The sequence below is a fragment of the Pseudorca crassidens genome, chromosome 16, assembly GCF_039906515.1.
Source record: "Pseudorca crassidens isolate mPseCra1 chromosome 16, mPseCra1.hap1, whole genome shotgun sequence".
Taxonomy (NCBI): domain Eukaryota; kingdom Metazoa; phylum Chordata; class Mammalia; order Artiodactyla; family Delphinidae; genus Pseudorca; species Pseudorca crassidens.
Genome location: NC_090311.1, coordinates 47,405,840 through 47,420,988, shown reverse-complemented (window position 1 = coordinate 47,420,988; position 15,149 = coordinate 47,405,840).

The window sequence follows — 15,149 nt, the reverse complement described above, 5'->3', positions numbered from 1 at the left end:
GGCCTCCTTCCTGCTGTAGCAGCAGCTCCTGGGATCCGTGAAAGCTGTACACCTTGCCCTGCTGGAAATACAACTTGCTGCAGCTAGAGGTTTACATTTCACCATTTCATCAGTTCTCAAGATAGCCTTGCAAGAAGGCACATGCCACTGCTCCCATGTGACAGATTAGGAAGCCTTCTCTCAGGTCCGTAAGAAATATGCCAAAGGTCCCACCCACAGCGGATAGGAGCAGAAGTGCGATTAAATATCACTTCCGGGCTTCCCTGGTGGCGCAGTGGTTGAGAGTCCGCCTGCCGATGCAGGGGACGCGGGTTCGTGCCCCGGTCGGGGAAGATCCCACATGCCGCGGAGCGGCTAGGCCCGTGAGCCATGGCCGCTGAGCCTGCGCGTCCGGAGCCTGTGCTCCGCAATGGGAGAGGCCACAACAGTGAGAGGCTCGCGAACCACAAAAAAAAAAAAAAAAATGCACTTAAAAAAATGCACTTAAGAACCACCTTGATGCGCAGTTGGACCATCCTCCCCCTGGGCATCCATCTGGCAGGCATGGGTGTGGAAGCCGTGCTGGACTGGCTCATTCTTATCCTGCCCACCTACCATGGACTGTTTATGTTAATGTCACAGCTCTAAAATATTATCACTGGAGGCCATGAGATTTCAGAAAGAGCTTCCTTTCCAGAGCCACGTTGCTATCTATAATTAGCACAAGTTTCCATAAGCATGAAGAAGAGGCAGGAGCAGCTGCCCCGGGAGCTAGGTTTGTTAATGTAAGGCATTCCTGGGGCTTCTGTGCAGCCCAGGCTGTGCTCCTCTATCCCCCGCTTCTCTGGCCCCTGCCATCGGGAGCCGCCAGGCCCTCATTAAGGGATTAGCAACGTCAGCCATTCAATGCCTTGGCTGTGGACGCGAGAAATGCTGGGCCCTCTGCTCTGTTCCCTCTGCCCCTTATCAGTGGTCCCTGAGCCATGTTTGTGCTGCAGAAATCAAAGCAGGGCTTGGGCGGAAATTATGGACCACTGGTGTCACACACTAATTAAAGACTCTGGGGTCAAGCTTCAGGGAGGCGACCGGACTTCTTCCATCCTCGGTCCCTCTGCTAATGGGATGTCAAAAAGCACAGCTGGGGCTGCAGGCTGAGAAAGCCCACTGTGCCAAGGCCCGTGAGAGACAGATAAAAGGGTGATGCAGTCTGCTGTGCCTCAGGAAAGATGAGCGGTCTTCCTTAACCAAGTACAGAAGAGGGGCACTCCTATCTGGGCCCAGCGCCTGGGTCACAAAGTGTCTCCCTGCCAGAGACTCGCCACGTGCTGTGAACACCTCCAGCAGTGGTCCATCTTCAAGGGCCCTCTGCTTTCAGTGCAGGAGGACGGGAGGAGCCCTGGGGGGATATTCTTATGTTGATCACAACACATTTATGACCCGGTAGGATGTCTGGGACAATTCTGAGCGTCTATATCTCTGTCATTAAAAAAAAAAAATAGATTAAGATTCAAGGACAATTCTGAATAATGAAAAATAGCCAAACATACAGGGGAAAAAACAAAATGTAACCCTGAAAAGCGTCTCCTATTGCTCTCTGGTTCTCAGGCTCTCAGCCCACTAGACTGTGAACAGCTCCATCAATATGATCCTTCTCTGCTCCTGTCCCCAAGAAGGCAGGTGCAAGGTGAGAGCCTGGGGCCGAGTCAGTGGCTGAGCCCTGAGCACGAGGGGTGAATAACACCCCTAGGTATCAATCCCACCTCCCTCTACCTCCCCTACTCACTCAGTCCTTCTTGTGACTGGAGCCCTTTCTCTAGCCTCATCCTAGCTCCCAGCCCTTGCCCTCAGCCTCGGCCCAGATCCCAGCCACAGACAGATGGACAGGAGACTCTTCCTGCTGACTCCAAAGCAAAGGCTGTAAATATGAAACCACTAAGGTCAAGGCCTGGCGATTTCAGCCTAGATGAGAGAGCTGGCATGAGTTCCTGCACAGAAAGCGTTCATATGTTCCGGGACTATCTCCAAAACTTCTCATGGACCAGGAAAAGGTCCACATGGGCATAACCCCACCTGAGTAAGCATGATCACTGCCAGGACCAGGTAGTACTGCAAGGGTCCGGCTCAGAGCCAGTGCCCCACCCACTGTCCTCTGGTCAGGACTCCCAGTGGTGGCACCTGCCATCCAGTTTGTAGTGATAGTTAGTCACTGCCCAAGACTATCCCCATTCAATGCACCCATGTGGCCAGCCCCCGTCTAGTGGCCCAGGACACTCTCCAGCCTCTTTCTAGACCCCTGCAGGAGATGCGGTGTTCAAGGCAGGCCTGCCCATGACCGGTGTGTTGTGTTGGGGCAGATGCGCTATGGTGTAATCCAGTAATTCTTGAGGAAAACTTCTGAGACCCTTTCTCTTCCTCTTGCCTGTTCTCAAGCCCCACTTTTGTTGAACATGTTTTTCAACTTCTTTATGACCCAGTCGAGCGTCTTCTGACAGAAGTGGCCTCACCTTTATTGAGCACATACTATTTTCTAGGACCAGTTCCGCCAACTAGGCCTGCAGGCCAAATCCAGCCCATTGTCTGTCAATAAAGTTTTATTGGAACACAACCAGGTCAATTTATTTATTTTTTTTTACTTCCTTATTTATTTTTTTTAAACTTTTTATTTTATATTGAAGTATAGTTGTTTAACAATGCTGTGATAGTTTCAGGTGTACAGCAAAGTGATTCAGTTATACATATACATGTATCTATTCTTTTTCAAATTCTTTTCCCATTTAGATTGTTACATAATATTGAGCAGAGTTCCTTATGCTATACAGTATATTTATATATGCTCTTAGGCTACAGCAGCCGAGTTGAATATTTGCAACAAAGACCATATGACCCACAAAGCCTAAAATATTGACTATCTGGCCCTTTACAGAGAAAATTTGCCAACTTTTGTTCCAGGAGGTTTGCAACAATGGTTTTAGTGTACCTTCATAGTGCCCCTGGGCACTACACCCTGATTTCCATTTGGAGAGAAGCTGCTGAAGCCTGGCAAAGTCAAGCAGAACCCATAGCTGGTAAGGAGGGGAGGCGGACCTCAAACCCACCACACTCTTGGCACTTGGCATTTCTTTTGCATCTTTGGTAGAATAAGCTGAGGGTGAATAGTTGCCTTTGTCTTGTTGTTTGGGTGGCTAGAACTATGGCTCCCAAACCAGCAGGATGTCTAGTAACTGACTCCAGCTTTTCTCCCTGGAAATCCTGATTAAAAACAAAAGATAGGGCTTCCCTGGTGGCGCAGTGGTTGAGAGTCCGCCTGCCGATGCAGGGGACACGGGTTCGTGCCCTGGTCCGGGAAGATCCCACATGCCGCGGAGCGGCTGGGCCCGTGAGCCATGGCCACTGAGCCTGCGCATCCGGAGCCTGTGCTCCGCAACGGGAGAGGCCACAACAGTGAGAGGCCCTCGTACAGCAAAAAACGAAACAAAACAAAACAAAACAACAACAACAAAAAAGATAAGTGACCTTCTCCCAGTTATCTCCGAAGATGCCCAAATTAATCACCCAGGCAACCAAGTCCCTCCTCTTCCCCTTGGGTTTCTGACATAAAAGTCAGTCAATCAATCAGCCTCTTCCTCTTCCCTCTGATCCAGGATTAGGCATTCAGACCCTGAACCAAGTGGGTAAGACTAGGCCAAATGTCCCTCAGGGTCTTCTCTGGGAAAATCAGAGGACTCTCCACGGGCCCTGAGACTCAGCATGAGGAAGTTGATGGAGAAAGGGCCTTATGGGCATCCGGAACTCAGCAGACCTTATCTTTAATCCCTAGGGTTCCCAGGAAAGCACATGAATTGGCACTAAGCTGCTTCTCATTCTCTCTGTTGGCTGCCAAGCCTCTGAACGTCCTTTCATGCTTGGAGAGCTGGCCTTTCCATGAGTCTTGGGGGACACTGAGCATTGCCACTGCTATAGAAACTGAGCAGGGTAGGCATGGCTTTTCAATCTTTCTTCTCCCTGTGCCCACCAGACCATGTCCCCTACACTCCTCCATCCAGGAGTGACCTCCACCAAGGTTCAAGGGCCAAGGTGGTAGCACAGGGCAGTGGTGCTAGCGTGGCAGCAGCAGTGGCCTGGACCCACACCCTCCCAGCTGACCTTGGCCTTGGTGGCTACGCCTGCCTTGATTCCTGCCTGTTCTCCAAGTCTGTGCACCAGGCTTCTTTGTCACTGGCCTGATCTCTTCCAATAAATTCAATTTCTACTGAAGTTGACTCAGGTCTGTGAAGAAATGGAGCTTGGAGAGATTAGATGGCTTGTCCAGAGCGACACTGATAGTAACAGGCAGATCTGGGATTCATTCCTAGCTCCTCTGGACTGAACAGACAGTGCCTTTCCACTAGCCCACACTTCCTCTCAAGGAGTGACACCACTTGTTCTAGAACCTCAGAAATTGGCCACCACCCAGATGTGGCTGGAACTGTCCTATGCCCACCCTCACTCAGCTCCCAGCCAGGGCCCCCTAGCGACTTCTCAGGCCCAGGGCAGCCTCTTGACCTAAGTCCTGGCTTGTTGGGAAGCACAGTCAAATTCCTGGGCTACCAAGTGGGTTTCAGAAGTGAAAGTAGAATTTTCAATCGTATGTGGAATGATGAGGGGAGGGATGGGCTTGGAAGGTGCCAGTCAGCTTGGAGATGAGCAGCGTCACCCATGAGTACCAGCCATAGGAGGAGATGGGTGGGAGGCCCACATCCCTGGAGGGCCTGAGACCAAGTCTAGGAACCAAGAAAGCGAGCCTGTGGTGGCTTGTCATTGTCCCAGAGCAGGATGAACCGGGGTTGCCCACTGGGTGGGGTTGTGCAGGTGTGGAATTGAGACTGACCTGGGCAGAAGGGTGGCTGCATAGGGCAGTGCCGCTCGCCTGCACCCCTGCAGGGCTCCCATACACCTGCCAGTCCTACAGGAGTCTTGAGGCCTCAGATATATTTTTTAATTCCTGAGGCTTAACTCTCTGAGCCTAAGGATGTGTGAACAGGACAGATCTGGGCCTTACCTCCTTCCTCTTGCTCCTGTCCAGACATGGCTGGATGATGGGCCAGACATTGGGGGGAGGTTCTGGCTTCTAAGTTTGGGGACCTACGGGTCCCGATTTTCCTGTTCAAGCCCAGGGATCTACATCCCTTGGCTTTTGACTACGTTCACTTGGGGTACACCCTCAAAAGGTGAGCATTACAGCCCTGTGCTAAGTACTTCACATATTTGTGTGACATGGGCCATCGTGAGGATGAGACAGACATATTTGCTGATCTTCTAATCATCTCATTTTTAAATCACAAAAGTGAAATAAATAAGCTTTATTTCTGTTTATTTATTTATTATTTTTGGCTGCGTTGGGTCTTCATTGCTGCACCGCGGGCTTTTTCTAGTTGCAGCGAGCAGGGGCTACTCTTCGTTGTGGTGCGCGGGCTTCTCATTGTGGTGGCTTCTCTTGTTGCAGAGCACGAGCTCTAGGCACGCAGGCTTCAGTAGCTGCGGTGCATGGGCTTAGTTGCTCCACAGCATGTGGGATCTTCCCGGACCAGGGCTCGAACCCGTGTCCCCTGCACTGGCAGGAGGATTCTTAACCACTGCGCCACCAGGGAAGCCCCAAAATAAATAAGCTTTAGAAAAAAGAATTCCTTTTACTTGTGTTTGCAGAGAAACTTAAGAAATTATCACACTTCCTCAGGCCTCCAAGTTGCCTTCAGAATTCTGTTGAAAACTTGGACAGGGGGCTTGTAACATCCTTGTCTACTGTCCTTACTGACTCCACATTTTATTTAAATTGCACTTAGCACCTGCCTGCAATTACTCACCTCTGGCAAAGAGCAGAACTCTGGTTAAATGCTTGTCCCGCTTTCGCACAGCATTACCCCAGGCGAAAGCCGGTCGGAGCAGGCATCATCTGTCTTCATCAAGCCTCCGCTCCCAGCTCTGACAGCAGCTGCTCAGGAGGTAATGAGGACAGTTACCGCTGGGAGGCCGAGATGCTAACGACATCCTCTTCAGTGTCCGGGGAGTGATTTGTATTCATTACTGTTTCTCCCAATCACTGTCCCCGGGTTTACACGGAGAGCAGGCACGGACAGCCCGGCCAGGCTGCGAAGGCAAGGAGGCGGGGAGGTTAATGATGGCAATGAGGCTGACGACAGGGATGATGAGAGAAGGCGGCGGTCGCTGATTCCGATGCTGATGAACCCGGCCACTTTGGGAGCACCTGCCATGTCAGGTACCATGCCAATCGTGCAGCCCAATCCTTCCCATTTCACACCCACGCCGACTCTGCGAGATTGGTATTCTCGGGTTCTCCCTCTACTTTATGGCCGAGGAAATGGAGATGGGCACGCGATCATTTACCCAGACAAACTCAGCCACGTCCTTCTGCCTGGAAGCCCACCTGCAGCCTCCTCCAAGGCGTGAGCACATGACCCTGCCCCTCACCTTTCCGTGCCAGGAGGTGCTCCCTGGGCCAGTGGGGCTGGCTTCCTGTGGCCACAGGGAGGCAGGTGTACTGGGTGACTCTGTGGTCACGAGCTGTCCCCTCAAGTCCATCACTGATGGGTCTCCTGGTTCAAACAGAGCTCATTGTTGAACATATTAAATGTAGCGTGCGTGTGTGTGTGTGTGTGTGTGTGTGTAAAGCTGTGTTTTAGAGCTAGAACATGGGGAGGATTGTGGAATGAGTGGAAAACGTCATGATTCATGGGATCAGTGACATCCAGGTTGGAGTCACAGCTCTACTTTCAACACTGTGACCTTGGGCAACTCACTCATTGACTAACATCTGCCTCAGAGTCATACCCGGGGATGGAGCCCCAGGGCTCACCTCTACCACTGAGGGAGTGGAGTTCTCTAAGCTTCCAGGCCAGTGTATTTACATGAGGAGATGCTTCGCCATTCAGCTCCAGAGTCCCACTGGCCCTACCTCCTATCTCACTGGCCATCCTCTCCGCTCCCAACCCATTTCCACTGGCCTAACCATACCTTTATCACGCATCATTCAGACACTGCTACTGAAGCCGTCTTGCCAAAATGCAAACGGCACCGCTTCCCTGCATAAAGTCATTTAAGGGCTCTTGTCTCCAGCCAAGTAGAGCGAAGCCCCTGAGGGCACCATGCAAGTCCCTTTGGCTTGGCCCTTGCTTAGCCCCAGCCTATCTCCCACCCCACCTGGCCTCCCCTTTGCTACTCCAGTCATGATGAACCACTGGAAACTCCTCGAACCTGCAAGAGGGCTCCGCCACCTCCACGTCTCAACACCATCTGCTTCGTGGCTTGGAAGGTTCTTCCCTCCTTTATTTATGCATCAATTATCAGACAACATCCAGAGAGCCGTCCTGAACGCTGCACCTACTTTCTGTGCCCACCCCACCCATCCACCGCACCAACCCTAATACCACACTTTCTGCCTGCTGCTTCCCATGTCCATCTGTCTCTCATCACCACCAGACTATAGGTGCCAAATATGGGAACTGTGACACATGCGCATCTTCATGTCTGCCCAGCACCTGTCCTACCAGGGCTCCAGGCTCCTGACTTGCTCTGGACCATCCTTGTATCACATGCTGTCACTTAGCACGTTCACCTCAAAGTTGTGTGAATGACTTTGGCATTGCCTGTGCCCACCCTCTTCATCCTCAGAATAGTCACAGGAGGCTTACCTCCCAGCTTCTGATTTCCTTTTAATAAAAAGACCCACCCTCCTAAGAACCAGAACCATAACAAAAAGGCAGATGAATGAAAGGAAAATGGAAACAAGTCTGAAAACCTCACCATCCTCCGTCCAGGGAAAGATGTCTCAAGGTGTCCTCTCAGCCAAGTGGCCTGTCCATGACCTCCATGACCAAGGCCATGACCTGTCCGCCTCACCGACTAATACCCAGTACAGCTGCCTGGAGAATGAGTCACAGAATCACCCCCATCTCAGTGCTGTGGGGATTTTCAAGGTCCATCGGACTCAGCTCCCATGGGAAGGGCCCCTTCTGCATTATCCCCCAGATGAAGTCCAGCTTCCCAAGACATCCCTAGGGGAGGGGCTGCTGGGAGAAGCTGCAGCTCTGAAGTCAGAAAGCCCCTTCTAAGCCTTGGCAGCCCCCTCCTCTGGCTCTCTCTCTCCGTGAGCTATAGAGCCGCCCAGATGGAGTGCCACCAGGAAACAAATGCACCTGTTCCCTCCCTTCACCCCCGCTCTGCAGGCGGAATGACCCACCCAAACGCTACCACCGGACGGGTTCCAGGCCCTTCTCTTTCCCTCTCAGGCTCTTCTAGAGGCATCGCCTCTGTGGGGCCTGAGCAGCCCGGAGGAGACCCGGTGCCCTCGTTCTAGCGGTTCTACCTGTGGATACAGGGAGCAGCGGCAGTGGGCTTCCGGCAGCCCCGCTGCCCTGACTCACACTGAGCCTTGCCTTCCCCCTGGCTCCACCCAAACAGAGCAGCAGAGCCTTGCTCCCTAGCCTCCACGCATGACGTCCCTGATCATTTCCCATCGTTGAACTCAAGCCAGAGTCAATTCAGTGACGTGCAATGGTCTCAGGGGCTGTGCTTACACTAAGGCCCAGCCTGGGTTCCCACTCTGCCTATCCCTGAGCCTCCGCAGGGAGTCCTTCCCACCTCCCTCTACATCTCCAGCCCCATCTCCTCTGGCGCCAGACCTGCATTTCGATCTGAAAGTTCCAAGGGCAGCTCAAACTCGCCATGTCCCAAACTGAACTCATTACTGATTCTTCCAAACTCACTCCTGTTCCGTGCTCCAAAAAATGACATCACCACCACCCAGTCCCCACGCCAGAAACCTGGGACTCATTTGAGATGTCTATCCCGCCAGTGAGTACGCATTTACCTAGTTTTTCTCAAATCCAGCCACCCTCTGGCCTTCCCACCGAGCTTTCCCTAATTCAGACTCTCACCATCTTTTGTCTGGACTATGACTGCACCAGTCTCCTAACTGGTCTAATTCTAACCTGGATTCCTTCCAATCCACCCTTAACACAGTTCTCAAGAAGCTCTTTCTAAATGTCCAACATATACATTTGAAGGAAGACAAACTTGCTAACCTGGCTTATGCCTGCTTTGCTACCTTGTTACCTTTTCTTTCCTGCCCTTTCAATTCTCTTTTTATTTCCCTGTGATCCCCTTTGTCCTCCATCCCCAGCGCTGAGCATGCTTGTAGGGCAGTGGCTGTCAAACTTAAGCCTGCATCAGAATCAGCTGTAAGGGCCCGTTAAAGCACAGTGCTGGAGACCCCCTATCCAGGGTCTCTGATGAGGGAATCTGGGTGGGACCTGAGAATTTGCATTTCCAACTTCAAATCTTCATAGAGGTGATGTTGCTGGTCTGGTGGCCACATTTAGAGAAGCGCTGGTACAGGGCTTCAGTGAGTACCCAGAAAGGACTCAGTGAATGTCAGCTGAATGAATGAGCGGCATACATGCTGACCAACTGAGGTTTTGCAGCCCGTCATGAGGACTCATTATTCACGTGTATGCGTAATCTCGGGTGGAATTTCTGAATAAGTTAAAAGAGACAAAATTACACCACGCCCTCTGCACAGTCTGGAGGACCCATCTGAGTTTCTCCCCATGATCAGGGCCTCGCTGTGTGCCTGGAGGAGCCAGTATCTTTCCCAGGCACAGAGGAGGGAATTGGAGGGTCTGGGCCTGGGATCCATGACGGCATTCCCGGTCACATCATTTGGAATTCTTTATAGAGTGGAGAGCTTACAATGTCATCAAAACATGTTTTTGTGATTTTCCAATAACGCTGATTCCTGCTAACATGTCCTGTTCCCAAGACACTGCCAAGCTCAGCGGACAAAAGCCAGCAAGCCCCTGAGCTCTCAAATGCTCATAGCATGTCCCTTCTCACGGAGGGGGTTTGGAGAATGGAAAACAGGATGCAAAAGACCCAGAAAACACTAGAGAAGGTTTTGCAGTGAGCTGGTCTATACCTGGACAAGTCGTAATTGTGGAGACTCCATGCCTTCCAGAGTCATGATCAGTATAAAGAAGACCCCAGTGCCCAGCACAGCCATGCCGGCCATGGTCCCCCTGCTTCACCCATTTTGCGTCCTGAGCCCCAGGCTGGTCCACTCTGATCTTGGAAACAGTAGAACTAAGTGGAGCAGCATCCGTTACACCATCTCCTCAGTTCACCTTAACTCCACGTGCTGCCAGCTCCCCTGGGACTTCACAGAGGGTGTGCAGGGGATGGATGCTGTATCCACAGCTGCAGGCGCCCGGGGTGCTACACGGCAACCACTGCGAGAGTCCTTTCCCTGGCCTGAGATTTAGTGCTGAGCCTTGGGTAAGGGAAGCCCTCCCCAAGGGACTGTCAGGCCACTGTCCCTCCTCCTGGTGACTCCAGGTGACTCTGCCCCAGAGAGGTGTGCTGCCCTCGTGCTTCTCGCTTCTTCTGCAGGGCTCAGGAGTTCACTGTGCCTCAGGACGGCACCTGCAGCACACACCAGTGTGCCTGGAACATTGTCGTGAAGGGGACGAACGTAGGAGGTGAGGGTGGAGGAGAAGGCTGCGGGTCTGCCGTGCCAACACCAGCCCTCCACACAGCGGGGCGCCCTACGATTCAACGCGTTCCTGATGCTAACCGCCTGGGGTCAGAGCAGCCCGCTCAGGGCAAGGGCGTAGCGCCACAGCACTGCCTCCATCGCAGACACTGGCCCCCAGTTGGCAGGTGTCCCCAGGCTACCCACACTTCCACTCAGCCAACTACACAGTCAGGGTCCCCACAAACCACCCCCAGGTTTGATAATTTTCTAGACCAATACACAGAACTTGGGAAAAACCTATACTCACTACTACGGTTTATCATAAAGAACACAAATGAACAACCAGATCGAAGAGAGTAGGACAAGGTGAGGGGTGGGATGGGAGCGCAGGGCTTCCGGGGCTCCCTCCCAGCACGCCCACGTATGCACCAACCCAGATGCCTTGCTTCAAGATCTTTTCTTGGGGTTTCATCACCTAGGCAGGATTGAGTAAATCATCACTGGTCACATGACTGGGTGCAATCCCCAGTCCCTCCCGCCCCACAGGGGCCAGGAGTCAGCGACCGGTGGGGCTGAAAGTTGCCACCTCCAGTCCCATGCTTGCTCTTTCTGGTGGCCACCCCCTGCCTTGAAACTCCCTGAGGGCCTGCCACGATACACGTGTGTCTGTGAGACATAACGTCAGGTATGGTCAAGGGGCTTTTTATGAATGACAAAAGACACTCCTACCACTCAGGAAATTCCAAGGGTTTTAGGAGCTCTGTGCCAGGAACTGGGGGCAAAGGCCAAATAGACGTTTTATTACACCTGAGGCCCCAAAGACAAATATAGGGGCCTTCCTTCCCTTGCAGTGTGACCTCCCAGGTCCTCCCCACAGCCTGCAGGTTCCGACCCCTTCTCCCGCTGGCAAGGCGTGTCCTGCGCAGAAGCGGGAGCCCCACTGAGGCCCAGACACAGGCTGCCCAGGCTGCTGGGATGCTGGGCTGGGGCGCAGGCTGCAGAAGCAGGCAGGGGCCAAAGGGCTTGGGCCTTCGGGACCTGGGGAGTCGTGCTAAGAGCCCCCGATCTAGATTCTAAGCGACTGGGAGCCCTGGGAGCAGGGGTGGCACTGATGGAGAAAGGCCGCTTTGCTGCTGTGTGGGAAACGCTCCCTGTGGGAACGCAGAGCACAACCCCAGGAAATGTTCTCACTAAACATTTCTTGAGTGGACTTGAGCGGGTGAAGCCTGAGGCAGGTGACCCTGGAGGCAGGAGGCTGACTGGGGAGGCTCCCCCCAGTTCAGGCAGAGTGGTGGGGAGCCGAGGGGAGTCGCTGCACATGTTTCAGACAGAAAACCAGGCAGAGCTGGACCAATGGCTGGCGGGGGTGGGCGGGTGGAGGGCACTCCAGGCATCCAGTGTGGGGCTGTGTGACTGGCCTCGGGGACGCAGAAGGGTGGGAGGGAGGGTGGCGGTGGCAGCTTCCTGGCGGACAGGTTGAGGATGAGGAAACCGGACACTGAGCACGGGCAGCCGGGGCGGGGGGGAAGGAGACCCTCCCACGGAGGCCTGAGCCCGGCTCTCACCTTCCCCCAGGGCAATCACACGTGGGTCCCGCGAGCCTGGGTGGCACCCTCACCGTCCTGCTTGCGCTGTCCCTTCTTGGGATGGAGGGAGCCTGAGACGGCTCCATCAGCAGCTTTCTCATAGGAGTTAGCCAGGCAACCTGCCCAGCACACCTGGCTCAGAGGTGCGTGCGAATCAGCTGTTCCATCTCCTTCCCTGGACCCTGGTCATCCATCCCCACCCGGCCACCTTTGCTCATCTCAGGCAATGTAGGAAAGACTTGGATTCCCTGATTGGGGGACTGCAGAGTCTTCACAAGTACAGGGAGACCAGCCTGCCCCTCCCCCTCCCCCAGCCCCACTCCAACTCCCCAAGGGCTTCCTTCCCAGCTCCATTGCCTCTGCACCCCAGTCTGCCCAGGTGCGCCCCATTGGGAAAGCTCCTCCTTCGGCCCAGGGCCCTAGAATTGTGTCAGGTGCACGTGGGGACAGCTGATGTGAGGGAACCTGGCAGCTGTGGAATCAAGCTGGGCAGCCCCAGGCCTGCCCATGACTTTTTCTCCTTAAAGAAAGAGGTCATTAATGCCCTACTTGGTGGTTCATACTGCTCTGCGCCACAAGCCCTACAGTCACTCTCACCCCAGCAGACAGGAAAGGAGCAAAGCCCCAATTGCAGAAGCCCCGCCCCATCTGGCCTCAGTCTTCTCTGGGTCCATGATCCCTGATGTACCCACAAGTCCCCTGCCCTATGCCCAGCGCAGCCTCCTCCACCAAACCCGGGGCAGGGCCCAGGTGGGGGCACATGAAGACAGGTAGTTCTGGAGGTAGTTCTGGTTTCCTTCGCCTCCAGGCTGTGTGACCCTGGGCCGTTGCTGAACCTCTCTGAACCTCCGTTTCCTCACTTGACAGGTGGTTGCGAAGACCCAAAGCAGTAATGTATGTAAAGTGCTTTTTGCATGGGGCAAATGAAGGCTTCCCTTCCTCCCTGAAACTAACAAATGCAGCCCTGGGAAGTGGAATATTAAGTCCATCCTCAAATAGGATTCGGGGCTGATGGCAACAATTTCCAGCTGAGGCTCATCTGTTGGCCACAGACTTCTGACTGGAACGGAGCAGGGGACAGAGATTGGGTGCGCGGGGGTCGGGGGAGCCTGCCTCACAGGACCCACCGCTTTCTGGCACTGACGTGCAGCTGCACAGGCAGGCAGCGCCACCTAGTGGAGGTCGTTGGGACCATGAATCAGGAGGCAGAGTTACGGGGTGGGCGTCTTCTCCTCTCTCCTGCCGCACCTCTCTCACACAGACACGCAGACAGACACACACACACCATCAGGAACACTTACCACAGCCCCTACCCACACCTGCGCCCACACACAGATATTTCCCAGCCTCCTCCCCGCTGGGTCTCGCTTTGGAGCTGGCCATCGGCAGCCATAAAACAATGCTTCCTTTCTCTTTCCAAAAACTGATTCTGTGACGGCTGTGTGAGGACAGCAAAATTGTCTGAAAAGGAAACAGGGTGAGGTCACATTTGCTAAGGGCCTAGTACTGCCAGGCCGTGAGGTAGGTGTCACCGTCACACAGAAAGGGCGACGTATCCAGGCCCACCCAGCCGGGAAGGGGCTCCAAACTCCAGGCTGTGCAGCTGAGGCCTCCGCTCCTCTGCGCTCCACCAACCGTTCCATTTCCTAAAGTGGTTGCTATGGACCCTGTAACTTCCTTCTTGAACTAGGATTTTATTTCAATCAGAATCGGCTTGGCCCAGAATTCTGTTTTTGGTTCTAAGATGATTTTCTAAGTGGCACTAGAACCTCAACTCTCAATAGTCAGTGTCGTACCTACCCTGTCCTCAGCCTCCTCCCAGCAATGGAGTGTGTGTGTATGAGTGTGTGTACATCCGCGTGTATGCGGTTTGGTGTGTGTGTGTGTGTTTTATGAGTGTCTGTGAATGTGTGTATATATCTGTATGTGCGGTATTGGGGTATGTGTGTGGTGGGTGAGGTTTGTGGCACAGATACCGCAGTCAGAGACGGGGGCCGGTCAAACCCCAGTTCTGCCCCTGCTATTCTGGGTGTGAGCCCACCTCCTGGGCTTGTGTAATCCCCCCCAACCTTGAATGTAGGCTGCCCCTAGTGACTTGCTTCTAATAAATAGAATATGGCAAACGTGATGTGATGTCACTTCCAAAATTAGGTCACGGAAAAGACTCTGAGTTCCGTCCCAGCTGCCCTCTCAGCCACCTGTTCTGAAGGAACAGCTACCATGCCCTGAGCTGCCGTATGGAGAAGCCCACGTGACAAGAAACCTCATGAGAGAGGCTTCAGTCAACAAATAGCAAGTAAGTGAATGGCACCAACATCACTGGGCAAGATTGGAAGCAGGCCCTCCCCAGTCGAGGCTTGAGATGAGACCACAGCCCCAGCTGACACCTGGGTGGAGCCTGTGAGAGACCCGAGCCAGGGGACCAGCTGAGCCACACCTGGATTCTTGTCCCACAGAAGCTGTGAGGTGATCATTTAAGCCAGCAAATTTGGAGTACTTTGCTATGCAGCCATAGATAACACCCTGGGCCTTTCCTTTGCTTTTCTTGAGTCCCAGGTTCCCTGCTGTAAAATAGGGATTGGATCCTAGGACATGCCTAGCACAGTGCCTGGCGCAAAAGAGAGACAACAAAAGTTTCCTTTCTCCTTTCCACGCTGAAGGCTGGCTTGGTGGGTGTACTGCCCTCCCAAACAGCATGGTGTGATGGAAAACCCTAAGTCAGGCTCTGTTTGGAGGCGGGAGGCTGACGGAGAGCCCACCCCTTCCCAGCCCATGACTGGAGCACAGCTTGTTGCCTCTAGAGAATCAGGAGCCTGCAGCCCAGCCATGCGTAGAGCAGATGTGATGGCGTCAGCTTGGGCCTCCCTCCATTGCGCAGGGGGTGGGGTGATCACCTCCAGCCACAGATGCCCTTGACCTCTGTCCTTACTGGAGGGAGCAAGACCCTTTCCAGGACCAGGACGGTCTGCTGGGTGTTCACTGGACCAGACGCTAACAGCCCTAACAGCAAGCTGACTCTGCCTTTGCCACAGTGAGCCCAGGGAGGCACCCGGCCACCA